The sequence below is a fragment of the Hyaena hyaena genome, unplaced genomic scaffold, assembly GCF_003009895.1.
Source record: "Hyaena hyaena isolate Hyena2069 unplaced genomic scaffold, ASM300989v1 scaffold_739, whole genome shotgun sequence".
NCBI lineage: Eukaryota > Metazoa > Chordata > Mammalia > Carnivora > Hyaenidae > Hyaena > Hyaena hyaena.
In genome coordinates this window covers 884,199-910,499 of record NW_024081375.1, presented here as the reverse complement: position 1 = coordinate 910,499, position 26,301 = coordinate 884,199, and the positions used below count along the sequence as shown (strand labels likewise).

Genomic DNA, 26,301 nt, shown 5'->3' with positions numbered 1-26,301 from the left:
CAACCTTATAACACCCACCTAAAGAATTACTTCTTTTAAATATAAAGATTACTCTAAAAACAATGCCATTATTTATAATGAGTTATAAAGGTATCAGTAACTGAGTGTCTGGGTGGCTTAGTTGGTTGAGCATCCGACTCTTGATTTCATATACTGTCATGACCCCAGGGTTATGAGATAGAGCCCTCCATGTGGCTTCATGCTGAGTGTGAAGCCTGCTTGAGAGTCTTTGTCTCCCTGCTCTTCTCTTCCTCTTGCACTCTTGTCCTCTCTCTAAAATTAAAAAAAAAAGTTAATTGTTTAAAAAATTAAATTTAAAAAATCATTTTAATTAAAAATATTTAAGATATGAGAAATTAAAGAATTTTAAAAATTTAAAAAAAGGTATTAATGACTCCACAACTTTGCCATTTTAGGTTCTATCAGAGTTCTTATGCTTTGGCAATCTATTTTATGATTAATGGTATATCATGAATATTTTAATCTATATCTCATTTTTATTCTGAGTGATTTTACAATGTCTGGTGTTAGGTATTTTTAAAAAGATTATTTGTGGTTATTCTTTATTTCATTAATCCATTGTTTTCCTTCTGTTATGTTCACGGTATACAATGATGAACCGAAAACATATGTTCCTCTATGTCATGGAGCTTGTAATCTAAGAGGCAATAATGAAAATAATCATGTAAATAACTATGGTGTAAATCTATAAAGGAAAATTAAATGTGATTTTATAGAGGAATATAAGGAAACTATAGTACTAGAGGAATTACCTGAGAAAGGTTGCAAGATCAGGTTTAAAACTGCCCTTCACATATTTGAAGGTGTAGAATTGACTCCTGGGTATATGTGTTGTCATACAAAGAAACATTTCTGGAAGAATAAAGGACAGAATTTATCTGATTTCATTACCAAAATACTCCTCAGCTGGCTCTATTTTTAATTTTGTTTTATAAGACACTTCTTATTTAGTACCATAATAACATGATTATGCAGACAACACAATTGTGAATATTCTCATTTAATACTACAGGCAAATGAGGCACAGATAATTTAATTATAGTTTGCTCAGGTCAAATTCCAGCCATATTTAAAACTTTGGCCTTTACCCTGTGCATCACAGGACCTTTGAGATCATGTGGTGATCTCTTTTTACTAGGTAGGTTTTGATTATCACTTGACAGTCTATCAGTATCGCATACCTGAAAATTTAATTTACTTGATATAAAATATGGAAATCTATTGTAACATAAAGATTGTTAAATTTTAACAACTCCAGGTGTATTGCTATTGTTAACTTCATCTTTAAAGCTAGCATAATACATTCTCAAAAGTTAAAAAGTAAAAAACACTATTCTTTGAAATTTTTGTCTCAATTTGGCAGAATAATAGAGAGAGAAAGAATTTTCTTATACCAGATCACTTTGACCATTTCAAGGGAGAGAAGCAGAAGAGAGAAGAGTATGAAAATTGAAGAAAGGATGAAAAAGAATGAGGAAAGAGGCAGAACTATTAGAATAGAAAGATAGGATAAAAGATAATGAACAGTACTCCTTCAGTTTTTATCATTTTTATTTTTATTTTTTAAGTTTTTATTTTAATTCCAGTTAATTAACATGCAATGTTATATTAGTTTCAAGGGTATAGTATAGTAATTTAACACTTCCGTGCAACACCCTGTGCTCATCACCGCAAGTGCACTCCCTAATCCCCATCACCTATTTCACCCATCTCCCAATCCACCTCCCCTCTGGTAACCTTCAGTATGTTCTCTATAGTTAAGAGTAAGCTTCTTGGTTTGCCTCTCTCTCTTTAGGGAAAAATTTTTTTTTTTTTTAAAGGACAATTAATGGCACCTTGGAGGCTCAGTCGGGTAAGTGTCCAGCTCCTGATTTTGGCTTGGATCATGATCTCAGGGTTCCTGGGAATTCTGGAATTCTTGAAATTCTCTCTCCTCTCTCTCTGCCCCTCCTCCTGCTCTCTCTCTCTCTCTCTCTCAAAAGATATTTTAAAAATACAATAATTAATACATTACTTATAAGGCAAAAATGAGTTAGAATGTAAGAGTAATCTTTTTTTGAGAGAGAGAAAGAGAGAGTTCATGTGCACACACACGCACATGTGCAGAAGCAGGGGAGGAATACAGTGAGGAGAGAGAAAGAGAGAGAGATAGAGGGAGAGAGACTCTTAAGTCAGCCAGGTACCCCAAGAGTCCTCTTTCTTTAACTACAAACTACTCAATACTCAACTATAGTAATGTGTGGCAAAGTAGGGTAATGTCAAAATATTTAATCTCTATCATGACCTTCTTTTTCCTTATACTGCATGGCACTTTCACAGATTTGTTTCATCATATTGATTGTCACAAATTCCATCCTTCCCTATCCTCTCAACTGCCTGTGTTTGTCAGTAAATATTCAGTAATAGACATAATCACTAAACTGTGCTTCCGCAGTTTACATAGGTACACATTCTGTGATTCTCTCATTTCATAGTGTTCATTTTATAATCTAGAGATTTCTGAAAATAAGATTAAAAAGACAATGCTTTTTATTAGGGGAGCATAGCAAATTAAAATATGTCTAATGGAAATCAAGATTATATTTTCTAAGTGTATATTTTCATTTTTCTATTTTATTGTACGTATTTGATATATATATAAATAAGTATATATGTGTATATATATACATATATATATATATATATTATGTTTATTTTGACTCCAAAGTACAATAGTTCACACATTTTATAATATAACCTACCATATTATTTTCTTTTTATAGTTGGTCCCAAGGCTATATTTAGTTTCAAGTGTGAAAAGATTAATATGGTTATTTATATTTTATTTCTTTTGCCACACAAGAGAAAACTAAACTTATTAAATCCATTGCTTATTATTTTGGTTAAATATCTGTAAGACTATATATAAACATGAATCTTAAATCACGAGTATGTTTAGAAGCATGAGTTTTTTATTTGAAATAAGTACAATCATAGGAATTCTTCATATAAGAATTCAGGTGAAAAAGAATTTTAAAGGATTACATTTGCAGGATGTTCAGAGAATGTATCTTTCAGAGAAAGCTTTCATTGGTACTATAATAGCTGTGTCAAGACATTCGGTATGGCAAAAAGTAATTCTGGTTGCATCTGGGAGACTGACAACAGGCTTCAGCTGATGTCAGATGAAAACAGAGCACATACCAAAAAAAATGAACAGTGTTACATCTTTGGGCTACTGATGCAGTTGGAAAAGAGGCATTCCCTAGGAATAAAATGTTCAAATGAGATCAAAGTGTGAGACACTCTGTAATGATAAATGAAATTGTATGGTTTCTTCATGGCCCATAAAATTTGATTTTATTTTATTCTAATTGATTTTTTATTTAAAATTCCTAGCATGAATAAAAATCTTAAAAGGAGAAGAATCTTAAAAGAACAGTTTGAGTATCTTTATTATATGAGGTTCGACCTTACTAGTTCCTATTGAACTATGTAACCATTTTATCATTATTGGAAAACACTATGTTGAATCTCTAAGATGAACACATTGTAGGAAGATCGTACAAATTACTTGCTCACCTAAGTCAGCTTCAAAGTCAGCTTTCAGTTGCTTGCAGTTAACTGTAAATGAGACACAATTAATCATGTTTTAAAATGTGTAATCTTCCAGTTAAAAGATTAAAAATGACCATACATACTTTTCTAGATTCTGTAGATACTAGGAAATGGCAAAACTCTCAAAAGATTTATAATTGTGTATGTCAAATGACATGATTTGTCAGCTGGGGGAATTGAGGATATGACATTTCCTCAGATGTTTTGTTCAATGCCAGGTATATAAAAATGGAATTAATTCAGATAAAAAATGAAGAAGAAAAGAAGAATTTAAAGGACTCTAAATTATTTCACAAGACACATGATGGAAGGCAGCATGGCATTTTAAAATAGCAAAGAGTGGGCTCACAGGGGAATTAGGTATATCACTTCAGTATTTGAAAGCCTGTCATGAGCAAAGGGATTAATGTCTCTTTTAGATAAGTATTTCAAATATAGATTTGTGTTTAAGTGAAGGTAGGGTTTTGTGCCAGAAGGCTCTAAGTATGTCTGCTACCTGAGATAATGAGTGCCCAGTCCCTATAGGTTTTAAAGCATTGGTTCAATGTCCATTAAAAATGAAGGCTTTGAAAGAAATTTAACAGTCATGAAGGGAGTATTTGCCTAGTGTTATTGGAATTAATTTGGCTTTTTTTTCCCCTGAATTTGAGCAATTAGATGGTTCAAACATATAATACTGGCATGGATGTGTGTGAGTATGTATTTAGAAGTCAGTCACTGCATTAACTGTATTGATTAGTTCAATGGCAGTGTGTTCACACTGGCGATGTGAAGATTCAGACTTAACATATATGATGTCATTTCTAAAGGAAATAGGCCGAACAGAGTTTGAATCATGTTAAAAATCCAGGTATTTCTGACAGAACTCTTTCATGTCCTCAATACTAAACTGTAAGATAAAATCAATAATGTTAAATATAATTTATTAGAAAAAATAGTGGCTTTTTAAAGTCAGCCATATCTAGGTTGAAGTTGCTTGCCTGTATGGATTGTAAACAGGATTTACGTGTGAAGACAGAGTGAAATGATTTTTCTAAAGGTCCTATTCAACATCCGACACATATTACAGGCTCATAAAATGTTAGTTTCATATTCTTTAAGGTTCTTCAGAGAAAAGTAACAATTTTTGTTAATAATCCCCAACATGTAAGAATACAATTTAAGTATGATGCATAAAATAATGATCTTACTTTCATCGTTACTTACTCCACTAAATTTACTGCCACTTACTTACTCCCGCTCCTATCCTGCCCCGAATCCATTCCCACATTTGGAGGCCAGTTTAAGCAAAAGCCTTTTATAACTATCTTATCTCTGCCCACTGAGTTATAACTAATGAATATGACTACATTGTTTCAGGCTAAGTCCCAGGTAGCCCAACTGGTAACACTGTAAACCCTGACTCCGGGGTTATCCTGTATTGAACTCCACCTGAAGTAATAGTCTCTGCAGTTACTACTGAAACCACCACTTCTTACGCTGACAGCAAATTTTCTGTCCTCCTGTCAAAACTCCCTTTAATATCTAGAAGTCAGAAAAAAATGGACAGAAACAAAGGAGGTCTTCAATACAGAGTGTTGAACTCTTATAACTGGTTCTGAGGGAAGGAAGCACAGAGAGGTTCAAATAACCAATTTAGAATATTCAACTGGTCCCTAGGACAACATTAACAATAGTCTCTCTTGCCATGAGTAAACATTTTCCTTCTATATATATGGTTTCTGTATGTTATCTCCACTGAAAAATTATAAGTAAAATTGTATTTATCTTAATACTCAGCATGACATTTTGATTAGTGCTACAAAATAGTTTTTACTTCCACAGGTGTGGAATCACAAATTCTAAATGTTTTTTTTATTAGTTTTTGTTGTTATAATAAATAAAAGTAACTTCAATTGACTTTTCATCTAGTTCTAACATAGCCAGTTTGAATTAATAGATTCACCCAAGTATGGACAGCCTCATATATTTTAATTTAATAAATGGAATTTTATTATAAATTTTCTACATTATAGGTACAGATAGACATGTAATAATTACCTAATTTAAATAACTATGGATTTTCTTAACCTACTGGAATTATTAAGCATCTGTATTTGTCAGCAAATATAAATAAGTCTTAGTTAAAGTAAACGATAAAAATAATCTCTTTAAAATCATACACCCTCTCTTTCCTGAAAAAATACTTTACTATTATAAAAATGCACTTTATGATTTGAAATTTTTTAACTATTTGGAAGTAGTATAGTACACAGTAACCCATAGTACGACTACCCGATGATTCAGTGCTCTCTACATACTTTACCTAGATTGTATTATGTAATTTTATGCCTTCAAATACAATTATGAGTTTTCCTCTCCTATTCCTTCTCCTCCCCTCTTTATCTTCCTCTACCTTTATCTTTCCTTCATTAATTATTCAACCCTAAAGCCATTTGTTGGGAGAAGAGCAAAGTGGACTTCATTTGAAGGGATATCCTTGCTTAGGGTGTCAGAGCCCAAGCAGAGTGACAAAGACATCCGTATCTAGAGGCTGTTTATTAGCATAAGGTTTCAAAGGTAAGTGAGGGCAGAGAGTGCACCCACAGGGAGAATCAGCCTGGCATGCACTTTTGAAATGCGACTGAAGAGCATGCCCACACGATATACAGCTTGCTTTGAGGAATCAAAGTCCAAGTCAAGTCAGAAAACCAATCCCTCAATGAAAGGTTTTCAAAACCTAGTAGACTAACAATGTTGTCCAAGTGTGTGGACAGCCTGGTGCAGGTTGGCAGTGCCCATGCGAGGGAAATGAGATGATTCATGCCTAGAGAAGTCCCAGCATGGGATGAAAGAGCCAAAGTGGAGAGAGGAACGCATCCATGCAGGGAGTAACCTATTGTGGAGAGGCAAATTCAAATGGAATAAGCATTATCAGTTGCCAAGTGTGAGTTATCAGAGCATAAGAGAACTACAGAGGGCATTCTTAATGATAGAAGACCTGGCATGATGAATTAAATTATGTGTCAGTTGAGAAAGACTTCTATGCAAATGAAGAGTAGAATAGGATGTGAAAGTTCAGCTAGAGAAAGATAGAACAGCAGATACTCGCCATTCATGGAGGTATTATGAAATGGGATGACAGATGGGCATGAAGAGTCAAAGTCAGGGAGATGAGCATCCTTGTGAAAATGTGGCCTCAACATAAGAGAGCCCCAACATGGTGAAGATCTTCACATAGAGAGGTGCTGAGGCACCATGTTCTGAATGGTGTAAAGTGCTTGCACAAGGAGAGAGAGCCAACTATGGCCATTCAGAGCTTGAGAAGAATCAGAAAAGTGTCTGTGTGGGGAAAAAAGCACAATGAAAGGATGACAGAACCTAACAATGAGAGCAGCCTAACAGTTATTCCATCTGAATGAGTAAGGAAAGTACCCCAAAGTGAAGGCAGCCCTGTGTAAGGTGTCAGATTACAGGTGGGATGAAGAGAGAAGCACAGAGGAGGAAGGTCCCATGTGATATGTCAGTCCCATCAGGTAGAGAAAGGTGACCATGCAATGGGTTGGTCTGGAATTGAATACGGAAACCCTAATGGGGGTAGTAAGAATGTTTACACAGGGCAGGGAACATCTGGGTGGGTATTAGAGCCTCAGTGGTCACCACAGGCACTGGAAAAGGAAAAGGAGTTGTTAGATTTAAGAGGATGGATCAAGTATATGAATATATTGAACATAAAAGAAGCCAGTTTTTTCACTGTTTTGAAGAGAATTATCAAAAGGAAGAAAATTATTAGATCAGCACTGGTGTTATCAGTATGAATGCATGGCTTTAGATATATAGAAAAAATAGGAAAAAATAAATAGTATATCTGCTTCTGTCCATGAAGGAATGATTTCTAAAGATGTGCATTATATCATAAATAATTAGTAAATTAGACAAAAAGTGGTAGGAAAAAAACCTGTTCACAAACATCAGACAAGTGCAGAAATTTGGGTTTTGAAGCCATTATTCCTTTGTTTTAGGAATGTATTAGTTAATATTTTTAATTTTTTAAAAAAATATTTATTTTGAGAGGGAGCAGTGGGAGAAGGGCACAGAGAGAGAGAGAGAGAGAGAGAGAGAGAGAGAGAGATTCCCAAGTATGTTCTGCTGTGTCAGCACCAAGTGGGGCTCAATCCCACGAACCCTGAGATCATAACTTGAGCAAAAAATCAAGAGCCTTAACTGACTGAATCACCCAGATGGCCTATTTTTTTTTAACGTTTAAGCAAAACATTTCTGTACTTTATTTTAGAACCTTAATTGCATAATTAACTACATACATTAGATTCTTACAATCTATTGAACAAACATATATATGAAAACATCAATTACACTGTGATCATTTCTTTGTCATGTTGAAAATGTTTGCTTAATCAAACATATATTGAGAACATTTTCTTTTTTAAATGTGTAAATTTAGGGTGGTTGATGAACTGATTTACACATATTTTCTAAATGAGATTATTAGACCTTATACTTCATAACTATATAACTCTTTTGTATTCATACTTGAATGATTTATTTTTTAAATTTTTACTTAAATTCCAGTTAACATACACTGTAATATTAGTTTTAGGTGTACAGTAGTGATTCAACACTTCCATACATTACCCTGCGCTTGCTCATCACAAGTGTACTCCTTAATCCCCATCACCTATTTCACCCATTCCCCCACCCACCTCCCACTTCCCTTCTGGTAACCATCTGTGTCCTCCATAGTTAAGAGCCTATTTCTTGGTTAGCCTCTCTCTCTCTCTCTCTTCCACCCTTTGCTCCTTTGTTTTGTTTCTTAAATTCCACATATGAGTGAAATCATGGTTTCTTTATCTTTCTCTGCTGATTTATTTTGTTTAGCATAATACTCTGGAGCTCCATCCACATCCTTGCAAAGGGCAAGATTTCATCCTTCCATTCTTTTTTATAGCTAAATAATGTAAATTTACTTACCACTTCTTTATCCATTTATCAATCAGTGGACACTTGGCTTGTTTCCATAATTTGGCTATTGTACTTAATGCTGCTATAAACATCAGGGTACATGTATCCCTTTGAATTAGCATTTTTTGTATTCTTTGAGTAAATACCTAGTATTGAAATTGCTTAACCATAGAATAGTTCTATTTTTAACGTTTTGAGGAACCTCCATACTGTTTTCCAGAGTGGCTGCACCAGATTGCATTCCCACCAACAGTGCAAGAGTGTTCCTCTTTCTCTACATCCTCACGAACACTTGTTGTTTCTAGTGTTGTTGATTTTAGCCATTCTGATAGGCGTGAAATGATATCTCATAATAGTTTTAATTTGTATTTCTCCAATGATGAGTGATGTTGAGCATCGTTTCATATGTCTATTGGCATTCTATATGTCTTCTTTGGAAAAATGTCTGTTCATATCTCCTGCCCAATTTTAATTGTATTATTTGTTTTTTATATGTTGAATTATATAGTTTCTTTACATATTTTGGATACTAAACCTTTATTGGATATGTCACTTGCAAATATCTTCTATTCCATAGGTTGTCTTTCAGTTTTATTGATTGCTTCCTTCACTGTGCAGAAGCTTTTTATTTTGATGAAGTGTCAATGGTTTGTTTTTGCTTTTGTTTCCCTTGCCTCAGGAGACATATCTACAAAGGAATCGCTATGTACAGCCAATATTAAAGAGGCTACTGTCTGTGTAACAGGATTTTTATGGTTTCAGGTTTCATATTTAGGTCTTTAATGCATTTGGAATTTATTTTTGTGTATTGTGTAAGCAAGTGGTCCAGCTTCATTTTTTTCTTACGTGTCGGTATCCAGTTTTCCCAAAATAATTTGTTCAAGAGACTGTCTTTTTCCCATCGGATATTCCTTCTTGCTTTGTTGAAGATTGACCATATTGTTGTGGGTTTATTTTGGGATGTTCTATTCTGTTTTATTGATCTATATGTCTGTTTTTGTGCCAGTACCATGCTCACGCTTCCTCTCTCTCTCTCAGAAATAAATAACATTAAAAATTATTTAAAAAAGGAAGGGAGGCTTTAGAAAAATGCCTTTCCGTAAATAAATTGATTAATTAATTAAATTATTTAATCCAAAATTCTAAAGTTGTTATGACTCAAGTTACATAACATTTCTGCTAAAATCACAGGAGTCCACTAAGAACACATACTAAAAAATATTCGCATGCTAAGGGAATTTAGTAAGATTTGACTTAACTAAAAAAAATTAAAATAGATCTGACCTATCCATATATATGTAGAAATTGATTATATATACTTTTATTATGACATTACCTATATTCATTCTATCTCTTCAACTTCAGTTAATAGGAAAGTCCATTTATTTTTAAGCATTAAAAATAAAGGACACAAAAGAGGCTCATCTTTACCAATTACCCTGTATAGGAAAGCAAAAAATGAAATGGGAAATACCATTAGCATAGATAAATAGGTGCATGACCCCATTAATTAAACTGTAGGGGGCATTCTACACATAAAGAATGATATCTCATCTTTTATCTAATCATTATCTTTTTACAAACAGTTTTTCTGGCACTTTGTTCTGTTAAGAAGTCCTCTGTGATGTCACAGATGCCATTATCCTCATAGGGTGAAAACTTCATCCTGGCTAATGAGACCATTCGGGACATAAATCTGAGCTCAAATACTTGGCTTGCCAATGTGGCACTTTGGTACAGTTCAAAAGAGTATCAAACAACTTTTTCAGTTACCAACTTTTGTAGATTTGTTTTAATCTACAAAATGAGAAGGCCCATCTTTCTAGAAAAGCATGTTAGGATTTTTTTTTTCAATGTATCTTTTGTTTCTTTTATGAAAAAAAGTTTTATGGAGGTACAGTTGATATACAATAAACTGCACGCAGTAAAGGATACATTTTAATAAATTCTGGCATATATATTCACCTATAAAACCATCACCACAATCAAGATAATAAAATATCAACATCCTCCAGAAATTCTGTTGTGAACATGAGTAATTCCTCTTGCTCATCCCTCTTTGACAGAAACCACTGATCAACTTTCTGTTACTGAAGATCGGTTTTGTATTTTCTATAATTTTACATTAATAGAATCATATAATATGTACTCTTTTTGTCTTCTTTCACTTAACATAATTATTAACCACAGGAATCTATCCCCAAAACCACGAGCACACTTTACACACTATATGTTAGCCAATTTGACAATAAATTATATTTAAAAAATTATGAGATTCATTCATGTCATACCATGTATCAATAGTTCATTTGTATCCATTGTATGGACATACCACAGTTTGTTTATTCATTCACCTGTTGGTGGATATTAAGTTGTTTCCAGGTTTCTTTTTGTTGTTTTGCTATATTAAGTCATTTTAGGAATTTTTAAGTATGATTATTTTGCCTATGTATTTCCTTTGATATACATAACAAATTGATATAGGCGTGGTTGTCACTTTACTTTTTAATAATTGTATATATTAACTGCATGGTCATTCATAATTAGAACATGACCTAACTGAATCACTGGTGTGGATCAGTCAATTTCCTATTTTGAAATATTTCAGAATAATTGAAAGTTTAAAAAGTGAAGAATAATAAGTTACTGGATATTTCCTCTTTTTTTTTTTAAGTTACCCTCAATCATATCCAAATGGTAAGAGCCCATTACATCTCTTGGATCTAGTTTTACATTAAATGACATGTTATTTTCTATAAGTGACTGGAAAACAAAGGATATTATTTGCACTGGAACAGTTGTTGTGTCTATTTTGTGTCGCTAAACCAGACAGAATGAAGTTGTTGGGTTTTTTTTTTCTGGTATTTGCAAGGTATACAAATTTAGAGTTAATGAAGGCCACAAGATGTGATTTAATGACTTCATTTTTATTTATTACCACAGTGATCAGTGTAATAATGATTTGGATATGTTTCTATAAGTAGGTCTATAAATTGTCAATCTAGTTTAGGAATGTTGACAGTAACCTTGACAAAAACATGTTGATGGATAAATAGAAAGATGGCTAAAAGCCCAACTAGAGTGAAGGAGAGAATCTTTATATGCTGCTTTATAAAGACTATAAGAAATTTATGGACACATAAAATATAGACTATAATATATATATATAATTATAATTTATAGGCTCTGAATTTATAAATATATATGTGTTTGCCTTTCCCAAATGCATACCTCCATTCATTCTATGACTTCAAGTCACTTTGAATTACTCACAATTTCCCAAAGAGTTTACCATTCACTTTTTACTGCCTCAACTTTTGCATTCCCCTGGATTACTCAGTCCTGAGTCATTGCTATTTATCATTAAAGGGAAACAATTTATTATAACTTATAGGAGTCAGCTACTTTAATAATTGTAACTTGGAGATTCTGAGTGTGTACAAATTTTCTTCCATCTTGGAACTGCAATCTTATTCTTTATCAAAATCTTATGGTGTTGAGCCTGCATAGCTGTTTACTAAAGTGATTTTCTGTTATTTCTGTGCTCATAGCTAGCCCACAGTTGCCATCCTTTTCTATGGTTAGGTACATGTATGGTACCTAGTGAATGTTCTAGTGAATGAAATACATATATTCCTATTACAACCTTGGTAATAACCTCCATAGGCTCCTTCACCATTTCTTTTCCCTCTTCCCCTTTTTTCTGGTTGTCTATTTATATTCAGAGTGACCTTGGAAGCTATGTATTGACAGTGGCAGAGCTTCTGTCAGCCTGGATCACTGAATAACTACAAAGAATTTTCCCTCTCCAGACCAATGATTGGGATCACCACCTTTCATTGTAAGCATCTGGGATTTTTTGAGCAATCTATACTACTATATCATGTATAACCAAACCTATTCATGCATTCAACAGATATTTATTGAGTGTCTGGTATCTGCCAGATACTTTTTAATTTATTTTACACTGACTTGTGTAATACCCTGTGCCAGACTAGAACACACATTACTTCCTTTAATCATATAACAGCCCTAGAAAATGAATTCTATCTATCATCTGATTTTACATGTGAAGAAATTGAGACACGGAGAATTAGTATCACTTGCCAGATGGTAGATGGGAAAGCCCCCAACCCAGGACATTAGAATCTGTGAGTGTAGTCTTAGTGCTACACTACCTCTCCGGTTCTAATCACCAAGATTAGCAGTAAACAATAACAACCACAAAGGGTCTATTCACATAGACTATACAGTTTCAAAAAAAAACTTAGGAGACACAAAAACTAAACAAATAATCCAGAATTAGATGCTGAAAAAGTTTTTAAAAATATGAGCATTATTAGGATACTCTCTAAAATTTAAATATGGATAATTAAATATAGATAACAGTGTGATATCATTGTTAATCTTCGCTATTTTGCTATTTTTATAACTTTACTACAAAGTATAATAATACCAGTTATTGGATATTGATGCAGATATATGGAGATAATGATAAAGCAAAATCAATGAACAAAATGTAAAGAACTGCTGGATCTGAATAAAGATTATATAGGAATTTCTTGAATTTCTCTTACAACTTATTTTTTACTTGAAATGAAAAGGAATTAAAATGAAAAGTTACCATAAAATATAACAATAACATATATCATGTACAAAAATAAAAATGCAGAGAATAATTCTATTTTAGTAAGATACTATTTTTTTAAATTTTTTAATGTTTTATTTATTTATGAGAGAGACAGAGAGACAGTATGAGCAGGGGAGGGTCAGAGAGAGAGGGAGATACAGAATCCAAAACAGGCTCCAGGCTCTGAACTAGCTGTCAGCATGGATCCCGACATGCGGCTTGAATCCACAAACCGTGAGATCATGACCTGAGCTGAAGTCAGACACTTAACTGACTGAGCCACCCCGGCGCCCCTAGTAAGATACTATTTGAGTAAACTCTTGAGCTTGGTGAAGGAACAAGCCATTGGATGATGTGAGAAAAAACAATGCAGGAAGAAACACGAGCACAAAGTTCTAAGTAATTCCTTTGAGGAATAACAAAATTTTGCATTATTTGAATGAAGAGAGTGTCAGAGAAAGTAGTTAGATATTAGGCAGGAGTCAGAGCTTTGTAAATAATGTTAAGATATTTGAATTACTTTCTAAGAGTAAAGGCAGAAAAAATTGGGTTAGGGAAATGATATGATCTGACTTAGCATTTGAAAATGTGATCTGTGCATACAGAAGACTGCAAGGGAGATAAAGTCGGGTGTAGGAACTATTAGAAAATATTGCAGTGGTTCAGGCGTCAGTGGTGGCCTGCCCTGGAGTGGTTGTGGTTGAGGTGGCGATAAGCAGCCACAGGTGGCATATATTTAAAGGGGGGGTGGGGGGGAATCTATTTGCATTTTCCAAGAGTTGAACAATATATGGATGAATTCACAGAGGAATGGAATATCATCAAAAGCCTGTGCCTAGACTGAAGATCAATAACCTGTATAAGCCATTTGAAGGCATTCTTTCAACCAATATCTAAACAGCATTCTGAATCCATATTTTGTGTGATAGCAAACAGTCCAGTACCTCTCTAATACTTCTGATGAATCATGAAAAAAGTATTTTTTTTTTCCCCTGGCTGATCTTTTGTCACTTAAAATTGCTGTTCTGTGCTTCTCTTCCATTCATCACTGGTCATTTTATAACATTCTCTCATGCTGTATTTCTCTCGAGTATGCTTCACCGTATGGAAGACAGTGTCTATCCCTTTTACCCATGATGTCGAAAATACAAGTTCATTAAATAAATTCTATTAAAATTTGGAGATAACTACATATGAAAACTATAAACCAATATTACCACATTTAAAATTTATTTGACATGGTAATTCTTAAGGAATTTCCTAAGGCTGACTTCTTTATTAAGCTTCTTAGTTGCTTCTAATATCTGGGGCAAATATTCCTTCCCAGACAGAAGCCTCCTCTTGTTTGCAATCTCATATAAATTCCAAGGACCATAATTCCTTGTACTGGCCTCTCAAAGGAAGGCCAAATTCATTTCCTCCATAATAATGTGTTCCAGAGGTGGAACTTTTATATACTTGAGAGCAGCTCTGCTGCTCAATGTCTACAAATTTACCACTCTGGGATAGGATTTTGCTTTGTTTTGGATATTCAGAAATTTTGCATTGCAGCAATCCCACACCCCTTCTTCCTCCTACACACACTCACGCACGCACGTACGCACATACACCACATGCACACACAGTCATGTAGTCCTAAGTCCCAAAGTTGATTTCACATATTTACTTCTGACAATATGAAGAATTTTCAGCATTTGATATTAATTGTTATTGTGGTTCTTTTATCTTCTGAAGGTTTCGAAGATCTCAGATAAAAGTTTTACCATGGCTAAAATCAGTCCCAAAACTCTAGGAATGAAAAGCTCTATCTTGTAGTAGTTGCACTATTTTTAATTTTACAGTAAACCCTAGTGATGATAGTTTTCTCAGCATGTTACAGAAAATGTATGTTCAGCAAGTGCTATGAACATTTGTAACTTGAGAGGATTAATGCCCAGTTTCTGATTAGACATAAAAAAATTGAAATTGATAGGAACTTGAGCTAAATCAGCAGGTAACATACATTCATCATTCCGTGTACCTATTTGTGGAATCATCCCAAACATTTATTGTTTTTAGTACCTGTGCTAAATATGAACATGGTAGAGATGTATATTTCTCACTGGTTTCAACAACTGAGTTGAAAAGACTGATGATGATTGTGTTCATGTTATCCTGCACAAGTACTGTGACTGTAGTCCCTTGATCAAACTCCTTTAGAATTATCTGTCGAATAGCCTGTCAAGTCTGTACCCATAGATGCTGCAGTGTCACATGTTATCCATATCATAGTGATTGGATATGATATTTCTCATTGGAAGATACAAGAGAAAATTAGGGAACAAAATCAATATGCTCCCACTTTATTTATTGAACTTGTCAAAACAGGATTTAATCAGTGAGCCTCTACTCAGGGTGCTGATTTTTCACTGCCATCTTCATTTATTGGTAGCAGTACTCTTAACTTTCTAAAAGAAACTCTGAAGATCAATATAACTACTAATATTTTTGACTCACCTATAGCTGATCTACACTGTGATTTGGATCTGCTATATTATAGTCACTGACAGATGAGAAGACATGGAATTGAATCTATACTATGCCAAAGCAATGATAGAATGTTTAAAAAATTCTAGAAAAATGTTTTGCCATCACCCATACCAAAGAGCCTGATTGTTTACAATAAACAAGGATTTTTTTAAAAAAATCTTTTAGTATGTAATTCTAGGTAAAAAATTATTTTCTTCAAAAAGAATTGTCTTCAAGAGATATAGATAATAACTTTTATAGAGCATCTTCAGTGTTGCACTAAACAGGTGCATTTTAAGTTTCTAATTTAAAGAGAACGATTGCCTTTTCTAATGAAAATAGTTTAATTTTATGCAATTACCCTACATTTGGTAAGATTGTACTACAACTGGAGATAATTCCGTAATCCTGAGAAATGTCTTCAAGTGTCTTTTTTTTTTCATACAGGATGGCACCAGAAAAGAAATGTATTTTATTTAACAACAAGAATATTTAGTGAGAGTACGTTGGATTGTTGGTAGAAATGTAAATTGGTGCAGCCACTGTGGAAAACAGTATGGATGTTCCTCAAAAAATTAAAAATTGAACTGCCATATGATTCAGTAATTCCACTACTGGGTATTTACCGAAAGAAAATGAAAACACTAATTTGAAAAGATATACGCACCCCTGTGTTTATTGCAGTAGTATTTGCTATAGCCAAGATATGGAAGCAGCCCAAGTGTCCATTGACAGATGAGTGGATAAAGAAGATTTGGTATATATATGGTATATAATGGGATGTTACTCAGCCATAAAAAGAATTAAATCTTGTCATTCGTGACAATGGACCTACAGGGTGTAATGCTAAGTGAAAGAAGTCAAACAAAAAAGGACAAACACCATATGATTTTACTCACATGTGGAATTTAAGAAACAAAACAAACCAAGATATAAAAAGACAAACAAAAAAGAGAGACTCTTAGAGAACAAACTGGTATTGCCAGAGGAATGTAGTTGGGGATTAGGTGAGATAATTAAAAGGGATTAAGAGTACACTTATATTGATGAGCATTGAGAAATGTATATAATTATTGAATTGTAAGGGCACCTGGGTGGCTCAGTTGGTTAAGTGTCCGACTTCAGCTTGGGTCATGATCTCACTGTTCCTGAGTTCGAGCCCGCGTTGGACTCTGTGCTGACAGCTCAGAGCCTGGAGCCTGCTTCAGATTCTGTCTCCCTCTCTCTCTGTCCTTCCCCTGCTCATACTATCTCTCTGTCCCTCAGAAAAAGGCAAACCATGAGAGACTCTTGAATGCTGAGAACAAACTAAGGACTAATGTGGGGGGAGGGAGGAGATGGGCATGGAGGAGGGCACTTGTGGGGATGAGCACTGGGTGTTATATGGAAACCAACTTGACAATAAACTATTTGTAAAATAAATAAACAAATAAGTAACAAGGCTACAAAAAATGAATAAATGTTTAAAAAGAAATGAATTGTATTGTACATCTGAAACTAATATACTATATTAATTCTATTTGAATAAAAAATGAAAAGGTATATACATATATATACACAGAACATTTCATCCTAAAACAGAATACACATTCTTCTTGAGTGCACATGGAACATTCTCCAGAATAGATCACATACTGGGACACAAATCTACCCTCAATAGGTACAAAAAATTAAGATCTGTCCTTCTGTCTGTCTGTCTGTCTATCTATAGAGAGGGAGGGAGGGAGAGAGTCAGAGCATTAGAATATTGGAGTTGTGGGTACAGACGAATTCCAATATAAAAGCTGATGTTTCTCTTGCTCTTCCTATTGTACAAATCATTTGGCATATTTGGGGGTGACACATCTTATTTTCAGAACTTCACCTGCAGTACATTGCAGTGACCTCAATGTACATTTAGAATCATTTCCTCCTTTTAAATTGAAAAAAAAATTTAAATTTCCATCCTTTCCTAGGCTGCTACTGCTTTCCACATAGTAATTTCATTTCAACTACAGTTGTTATGCTTATTCCACTAGAGTAATTATTGAGACCAGATGATCACTTGAAATAGGATGTTACTAAAATTTCAAGAGAAAACTGAAGGGAAGTCCACCTCCTACCATCTGTGGCTACCCTTGCAGCAAGCAGGCTCTGACTCATCCTCAGGGAGCCCTGGCAGATGTGATCCTACCTAGTCAGAGCGAAGTTCTGTGGAACAAAACAGTTCTCCCCAAACTTGTGGTATCAACAAGCCTGTGCCTGTCAAAGGATTCAGTCTTCACTCCCTGAGGCCCACAGATGACAAGAATTTCCCCCCAACTTTGGATCAGTGATTTTTTTTAACCTTAGTCCTCACATTCTTGTCAAAATATTGAACTCCCCTCAAGGCGGTTGACATTATTTGTGTCCCAGATCTGTAAAGAAAACTTCCCCCAGATCCACAGAAAAAGACATCAGAAGACAATAGTTACACTAGGCTGTGAGAAGGGGGATGCACACTAGATTCATCTGTGCTCTTGAAAAGAGCTTAAGAATTAAAAAGACAGAGTAGGTTTGTCCAGGTACCGACAACTTTAATCCACATCTGTTCTCCCTCTTAATTAGTGCACAAATCACTGAAAAATGTCACATCCTCAACATTTTCCTGACATGTTGGTTCTTTATAATTGATTTTTAGAAGTTCCCTAAAGAGTAGGTACAATGCTATGGAATGAAGGAAGTAATTAAATTCAACATAGTAATAATAAGATATTTTGAAATTATTTTTCTTGCCTAGAGCACCTTTAATCCATCAATGTGGTTTTCTCTGAGATGAAATTCACTGTGAATATTAAGTGCATGGCCTGTATTAATTTATGATGGTTAAGGTATTTGTTTAACTAAATTAAGCATCATGTATTCATTGAGGAGAAATTAATAAGGATTATTCAGGATATATGAGAAGAATTCATTGGCTATGCAATTAATTTAAATATATATAAACAGATTGTTATGTGAGCTATTTAGCCATATAATTATAAGTCATTAAATTACCATACCAATTCATTTAGAAAACTATAAATGGTAATGATGTTGTCTAATGTTTACATTTGCTTAAAAAGTTATTCAAAATGGTATTTTTAACTCTATTGTGTTTGTTTTCTTATTATATCATAATGCTGAATAGTGTTCCCATTGGTCTTTATTTAAATATTACTTTGTTATTTTTTTTAATGTAGAGCAGTCACAAGCCTATAGAAGAGTTAGGAGCACAACATCAAGAATACTTTTTTTCTTGAAATATTTAGGAATTAACTGGTGGCCCAATACTCCGTTAATCTGCAATACTATATATATTTCCTGGAAATGTGGACATTCTTCTAGACAAAACAGAAAGAAAAGGGTCCCACAATTCAATAATCTAAAAACAACATTGATTCATAATTAACATCTAACTCTTAGACCCACTTCAAATTTTACTATGTCCCAATAATATCCTTTATAACAAGATAATCCAGTTCCGAATCATTCACTGCATTTATTTGTTTCAGCTTTATTGGAGTTTAACTGACAAATACAATTGTAAGACATTTAAAATGCTAAACATGGTGATGTTATGTACTTCTACAAGTGATAGGATTCCTACCATCTAGTTAATTAATACATCTATCACATCACATATTTACCTCTCTTTTTCTTTGTTTGTTGGTACGTACATTTAAATTTTACTGTTAGCAAATTTCAGTTATATAATAGAGTGTTTAAACATCATGTTTTACATTAGATCATCAAACCTTATTGATCCTATAGATAAAAGTTTGTACCCTTTTACTCACCTCCCATTTCCTCCACCTACAGGCCTCTGGCAATAGCTTTTCTACTCTATTTCTAAGCTTTGATCCTTTTTTTTCTTCCATATATAAGTGATATCATGTTATACTTATCTTTCTCTTTCTGGCTTATTACACTTAGCATAATGCCCTGAGGGGCCATATATGTTGTCGTAAATGGAGGGATCTGCTTTCATTTTCTGCTTCCATTCTGTGTGTGTGTGTGTGTGTGTGTCTGTGTCTGTGTCTGTGTGCCTGTGTGTGTACCTGTTATATCTTTATCCAATGATGGTTCTTATGTTATTTCCATATTTTGGCTATTATGAATAATCATTTATTGCATTTAGACACCATATCTTTTTAGTCCCCAGTCTAGATTCTTTGTAACTTCCTTGGCTTTGAAGATTACAGGCCAGTTTTCTGGATTGCCCCTTAATTTATATTTATCTGTTTTTTCTTCATGGTTATATTCATGTCATGTATCTTCATCAAGAATATCACAAAAGTGATTATATGTTCTTTTCACTATATCTTATCAGGTGGTATACATTTTCAATTTGCCTCATTATTGATGTTCATTTTCTTCACTTGATAAAGTTGATATATTTCAGGTTTCTCTATCAGATAGATTCTCCTTTCCTTATCATTATTAAGATTTTGCAAAAGATATAATTTGAAACTATAAAAATCCTATTCATAAAATGATACACATATACATGTTTATGCATTTTTTTTCAGTTTTCTTTATATTTAATGGGTTATAATCACCATTTACTTGGATACATGAAATATTCTCACTTTGGCCAATTGGGGCACATTCTATCTGTCTTTGGGTTCTTTTACTATGTTTTCATCATTCTTTTAGTACTTTCTCGCTTTGAGGCCCAGTAAGAAGTGCTAGGCTGTCTTATACTTCTCCTACCACAACTCTAAAATTAACCATTCACCCAGGGAGTTCTAATTTGCTTTAGTAGAAAATTTAGAAGCCAAAATCTGGTTGCTAGGTGTACTCATTGACATTGAAACCTTGCTACTCCCAGTCTAGTCACACACACACACACACACACACACACACACACACACACACACTATATGCATATTTTACTTTATCTGCCATCATCATATATCTGTTTAAATTGAGAACGATGAACTCAAACCAAGATTCCAAACTACTATTTAATATCATGAACTTTTGTATTTATAATTTCATTGTTTAACATTGAGAAAACTTCTCTACTACATTTAATAAAATTACTTATTTGATCATTTTTCTGATTTAAAACTAATCTTTCATTTCCGCTGCCACTCCGAGGAAGGAGTAGATGCTGTCCTTGTCCTTCTTGGACTCTGCAACCACACTCAAGCAGCTCCTTAGTAGGAATGCCCTCCCCACCACATGCAGACTCTTAGTCCCCAAGATAACCCACTCATCCAGGATAGATTTCCTCCTTACCCTACTTAGCAGTGATTCATCACGCAGGGAGAGATGCTCATATTCCTTCATGGAGGTCCTTCTCACCCTGCTTGGCATCCAAAACCTCTTTCATGGCTATCCCTTGATTCCTTCCTCACCCAGCATAGGCTTAATTCCTCTACTCTGAGCTGCCGCTACAGAAGGAGGCAGGAGTACTCTGCTTCTGTTGATGGATTCAGAATTTAATTGTTCAGGAAGAGAATTTAAGGAGAAGAAAGGGGAAAAAAGGAAAGAAGAAGGGATATAGGAAGAGGAAGTGAGAGTATAAAAGGAAAAGAAAAATTTTAAACTGTTCAATGTAGAAAAGTAATACAGACTTCCTGTGAGACATTAAAAAAACTGAAATATATGAAACATTGTTTCTGTTTTTGAAAAAATCTTTCAATTGTATGTATCAATCATTTTATCATATATTCTACAAATATGTCTTTCAACCTTTGTTTTGCTTTTTTATTTGATTATTTGTTAAAACGTTTTATATGGAATCATTTAGGCCTATATTACCTTTGTGGGTTTTTTTTATTTCTTTTACATTTATTTATTTTTGAGAGACAATGAGTGGAGGAGGGGTAGAGAGAGAAGGATTCACAGAACCCAAAGCAGTCTCCAGGCTCTAAGCAAGCTGTCAGCACAGAGCCCAACACAGGGCTCAAACTCATGAACTATGAGATCATGACCTGAGCTGAAATCAGGTGCTCAACCAACTGAGCCACTCAGGTGCCTCTACCTGTGTTTTGTTACTTAAATATCTAAAGCAGACAAGCAAAAACAAACAAAAAAAAAATAGCATTTAATTTATTTTTCTTGCATAAAACTATGTGGTGTCCAAAAGTGGAGCCAGGGTCCTCTGCATGGAGACTCTGGTGTCGATCTTTACAAGATGCTCAGTAAGTTCCTGATAGGGAGACTTTGTGAACACATTCTCTTGCCAGCGGTCAGAGGTGAGATAGCTGTAGGTCTTGGAAGAGGCATCAAACTTGGCCTTTGTGAAGTTGCCCAGGGTGACAGTGCAACTGCTGGGCGAGGTGTGGCAGTCGTCAATACCAGCCACCATCAGTAGCTTCATGGGCACAGGGCCTGAGACAGTGCCAGTTAGGCTTTTTAATTATTGGCTTGGGAACACATGTACTCTTTTATCATTGTGTGTGTGTGTGTGTGTGTGTGTGTGTGTACACTGTAAATCATTTAAAGTGATTCAAAACAGATCTACATACTAAAGCTTGAGCTTATATGTGGTAAACAAATGGTTCCTTGTGAAATTAAAAATATAAAAATAGTCTATAAATCCATTTTGAGTTCCTGCTTATTCTGCTAACTCCAACTAGGCAGTTAGGCTTGCAATGAGACTCAAAGCTCTGTGCTAAGGAAACAGCGCTCAGTTATCTTATTTGCCAAGGTCTTGCATGACAAGGATCATTCAAAACGAATTAAGACAAGAACCAGCCCAACTGTACCTCAACAGGTGAATGGATAAACAGATTTTTATATAGGCATACAAAGGAGCTCAGCAATAAAAAATAAATAACTGGTACATACAACATGGATGAATTTCAGAGTAACTCTGTTGAATGGAAGAAGCCAGACAAAAAGTATATATGCTATATGATTCCATTTATCTACAACTCTAGAAAATGTAAACTAATATTTAATGACACAAAGAAGTGTATTGGTTAATTGGAAGAGAGAGGGGCAGAGTAGAGTACAAGAAAACTTTTTGGGATAATAAATATTTTCATTATCTTGGTTATGGTGAGGATTTCAGAGATACATATGTAGGTCAAAATTTATCAAATTTTATATATTTTTTAAATGTTTTTTTAAAATTTATTTCTGAGAGAGAGAGAGAGAGAGAGAGAGAGACCGAGCAGGGGAGGGTCAGAGAGAGAGGGAGACACAGAATCTGAAACAGTCTCCAGGTTCTGAGCTAGCTGTCAGAGCCCGACGCGGGGCTTGAACCCACGAACTGTGAGATCATGACCTGAGCCGAAGTCAGACACTTAACCGACTGAGTCCCCCCAGGCACCCCAAAATTTATCAAATTTTAGACTTTAAATATTTGTAGTTGATTGTATGTCAAGTATAACTTAGCTAAGCACTTAACATTTTTTCTAGTTAATTAAACTATATTTTCTTTAATGGCTTCTGGATTCTTGTCATGCTTATTTTTTATTTTTTAATCCCGTATTCTATTCATCTAGGTGTTGTGTATTTATTTGTCTGTTTGTTTGTTTTAGAGAAACTATCTAGTGAGCAGGGGACGAGTGGAGAGAGAGAGAACCTTAAGCAAGCTCTATACTTTGTGAGAGCCCGATACAGGGCTCGATCTCATGATCTTGAGATCATGACCTGAGCTGAAATGAAAAGTCAGACACTTGACTGACTTAGCCACCCAGGTGCCCCTAGGTTTCATTTTTAATAGTATAAAATGATAGATTAGCTTTGTTTTCTTCTAGTTGCATGCAGATAAAAATATAAATAACAAAGTTCCATTCTCCTATGAATGAAATAAAATGATATTTGTAATAGAATAATTTCCTGTTTTTTTTTTTCCACAGGAACAATCTTTTTAAACAATCTTATATTTTTAGATTATAATAATGACTTTATTTATATCCTGTGTCAGTATTATTGCCTTTTATGTGGAGTGGATTTATAGAACATTTTATGATCTGTTAAGATATAGCCCTACTTAAAATTATCAAAATGATTTAGCTTTTATTTAACTGTTTTCTTCCTTTGTAACTTTGAAATCTTCCAGGTTTTTGTTTTTTAACTCTTTCAGACTCTGATTAGAGTTGCATTAATTATAGTAAACTTTTTAGGATGATAACTCTGGTATTCTAAGAAGTTTTCTCTTGCTCATCATTTGATAAATGAATAAAACTTCATAGTTTGAACTATGTAAGTACTGTCTTTCCTGTGAATTTTTTTGTACCATATACTCTATTTCTAACATGTAATTACTGTTATATAAATCTATTTTTATATAATATAGCTGTTAATTTGTAAATAGGAATCCTTTTTGCTTTCTAATTAATATAGGTTATTTTGTTATTGTATTAGCAATAACCTAAAATATACCATGCTGTAGTAATGTATAATTATTTGTAGAGTAGACATTTCATTTTAAAACAATTATATATGTAAATAAGATTAAATATACATCATAAAAACTTAAATACAGCATAGCATATTATGTAAGAAGTTCTGGAATTAGGCACTCCTAGACATCAGTTACTAGCTCTTTGATCTTTGAAACTTATGTAACCACTCTAAGCCTCAAAGTGTTTACCTATCAAACTAAATAATCATGCCTACTTTCTGGTTGATATGAAATTAAGTAAAACAACCTACTTAACATATTTATAAGTTTGCATGAGTAAGTATGCAATGAAAATCAACTAAAAGAAAAACATATTTAAATAATAGTAACCTTGGGGCTCCTGGGTGCTTCCTTTGGTTAAGCATCTGACTTAGATTCTGGTTATGATCTCATGGTTCCTAAGTTCAAGCCCCGCATTGGACTGTCTGCTGATAGTTCAGAGCCTGCCTGGGATTCTCTCTCCCTCTCCCTCTCTTTCTCACTTTGTCCCTGCCCCACCCCCCACCTCTCAAAATAAGTAAACCTTAAAAAATAATAGTAACCTAGCAGTTAGTAATCATTACATAAAATTAGCCTTTTTTTTGTTTGTGAGAATTATAGAATTCAGCATATAAGGCAACATGATTTGAGGAAATAAGTAATGACTATTTAAATAACAAAAGTCATGGTTTACATACTAAACAAATCTTGTTAGCTTGATAAACACAGAAGAGTAATTTAGCCATTTGGACCTGTTCCTTGACATAAAAATTAGTGATGATAAACGATTTTACTAATTGAGTTGCTGAATCCAAAAAAAGATGAATGAATTTCATGTCCCTTTGTTAAATTATAATAGAAAAGTCACATCAGGAACTTCAGGCATTTTATGAGTATCAGATAATATAATATGTCACAGATAATGTAATGTCTTATAATCTAGGAAATGGTAAACTGAATATATATGAATTAAAGTCCTGTTTGTAATTCAGAATAAGTAACAGATATGCAACAGCAATAACATACCCTGTTTTTGTATTTGTTCAGATCATTCAAAGAAGTCCTTTTCATATATTTGATTTTAGATTGAGTCCATGAGCATAGCTTCTTATTCGCTGAGATATGTTCAATGAAATTGGTAATTGCTTCCAAGAACGTTTTATATTATGAGGAAAACTTCAGTGTTTAAATTGTCTGTAAATTTCCATGGACTCTGAAAGAATGCAGGAAAAATTCTAGAACAAAACAGGCTTTCAGTATGAATTCTCTGTTCTATTAGGTAGTAAATTGGATCTTAGGCAGACTTACGGTTAAGTGTAATATTGCAGCATAGAGAAGGGAGGAAGCAAATGTAGAAAGAAGAAAGAAAGTGAACTCAAGAGGAATGTGGCACAACTAATTTAAAGGAAAAAGACTGAAGAAAGTCACAAAGATAAAGAAATGGAACAATAAGAATTAGACATATGGAAAAAATAGAAAGATATTACAACATTGATGTTTCCAGTTCATGATAGTCCTTTTTCTAAAAAAATTATTTTTTTTAATTTCTGTACATTTGCTAAAGGTCTTTGAGTATGACATTCTCAAGTATACTTTAAGGGTTAGTCTTATTGACCTACAAATTAGCAATAATTTAAAAATATGTGATTCCATTTTTTAATCTGTTTATCTTTGTAATTCCTCCATAGAGCTACTACCATTAGAACTATCATTTCAATGATATGAGTATGATACACACACTAAGAGTTTGGAGTCACCAAAAATCATTTACTACGTATGCCAGGTAATAATTGTTGGTAGCTTTGTATGTTACTAGTATTCTGTTATACTCTTTTACCTTTTAGTCTCATTTAATTGTTACCAAATTGTTACCAAATTTTTAGAAAGTAAGAACTCAACTTTAGAGTAGATGTGTTCATCATGCAAGATCATATAAAAAAAAGGAGTAAAAATAAAATTTTCATGGTCAATTCCAAGATGAGATTTTTAAAAATGCAATAGCCACAATTGTTGTAAAGATAATTTGTTCACTACAAAGTTAAGTTTATTAGTTAATAGTAAGGTAATTTCTAAGAACTAAGACTTCATTCTCTTTAAGTCACCAAACCTTTGACTGCATTAATAGAATATCCATATACCAAGTCAGTTAAAGGACTTTAGCCAAATACTGCATAAAGATAAGGTGCCTTGAGAAAGCAGAATAATATTCTGGAAAATAAGAACAGAAACAGAATCTCTC

General features: G+C 33.7%; 1 long non-coding RNA gene across 1 annotated transcript; it reads right to left on the bottom strand.

Annotated features, from left to right (window-relative positions):
* Nucleotides 1-246: 246 nt before the first annotated feature.
* Nucleotides 247-25,257, bottom strand: LOC120220958. The gene is made up of 4 exons (XR_005525699.1): nucleotides 25,089-25,257; nucleotides 3,583-3,624; nucleotides 774-873; nucleotides 247-273 (listed from the first exon to the last, which is right to left on the bottom strand). It is a non-coding gene; the product is annotated as an uncharacterized LOC120220958 (long non-coding RNA).
* Between the last annotated feature and the right edge of the window lie 1,044 nt (nucleotides 25,258-26,301).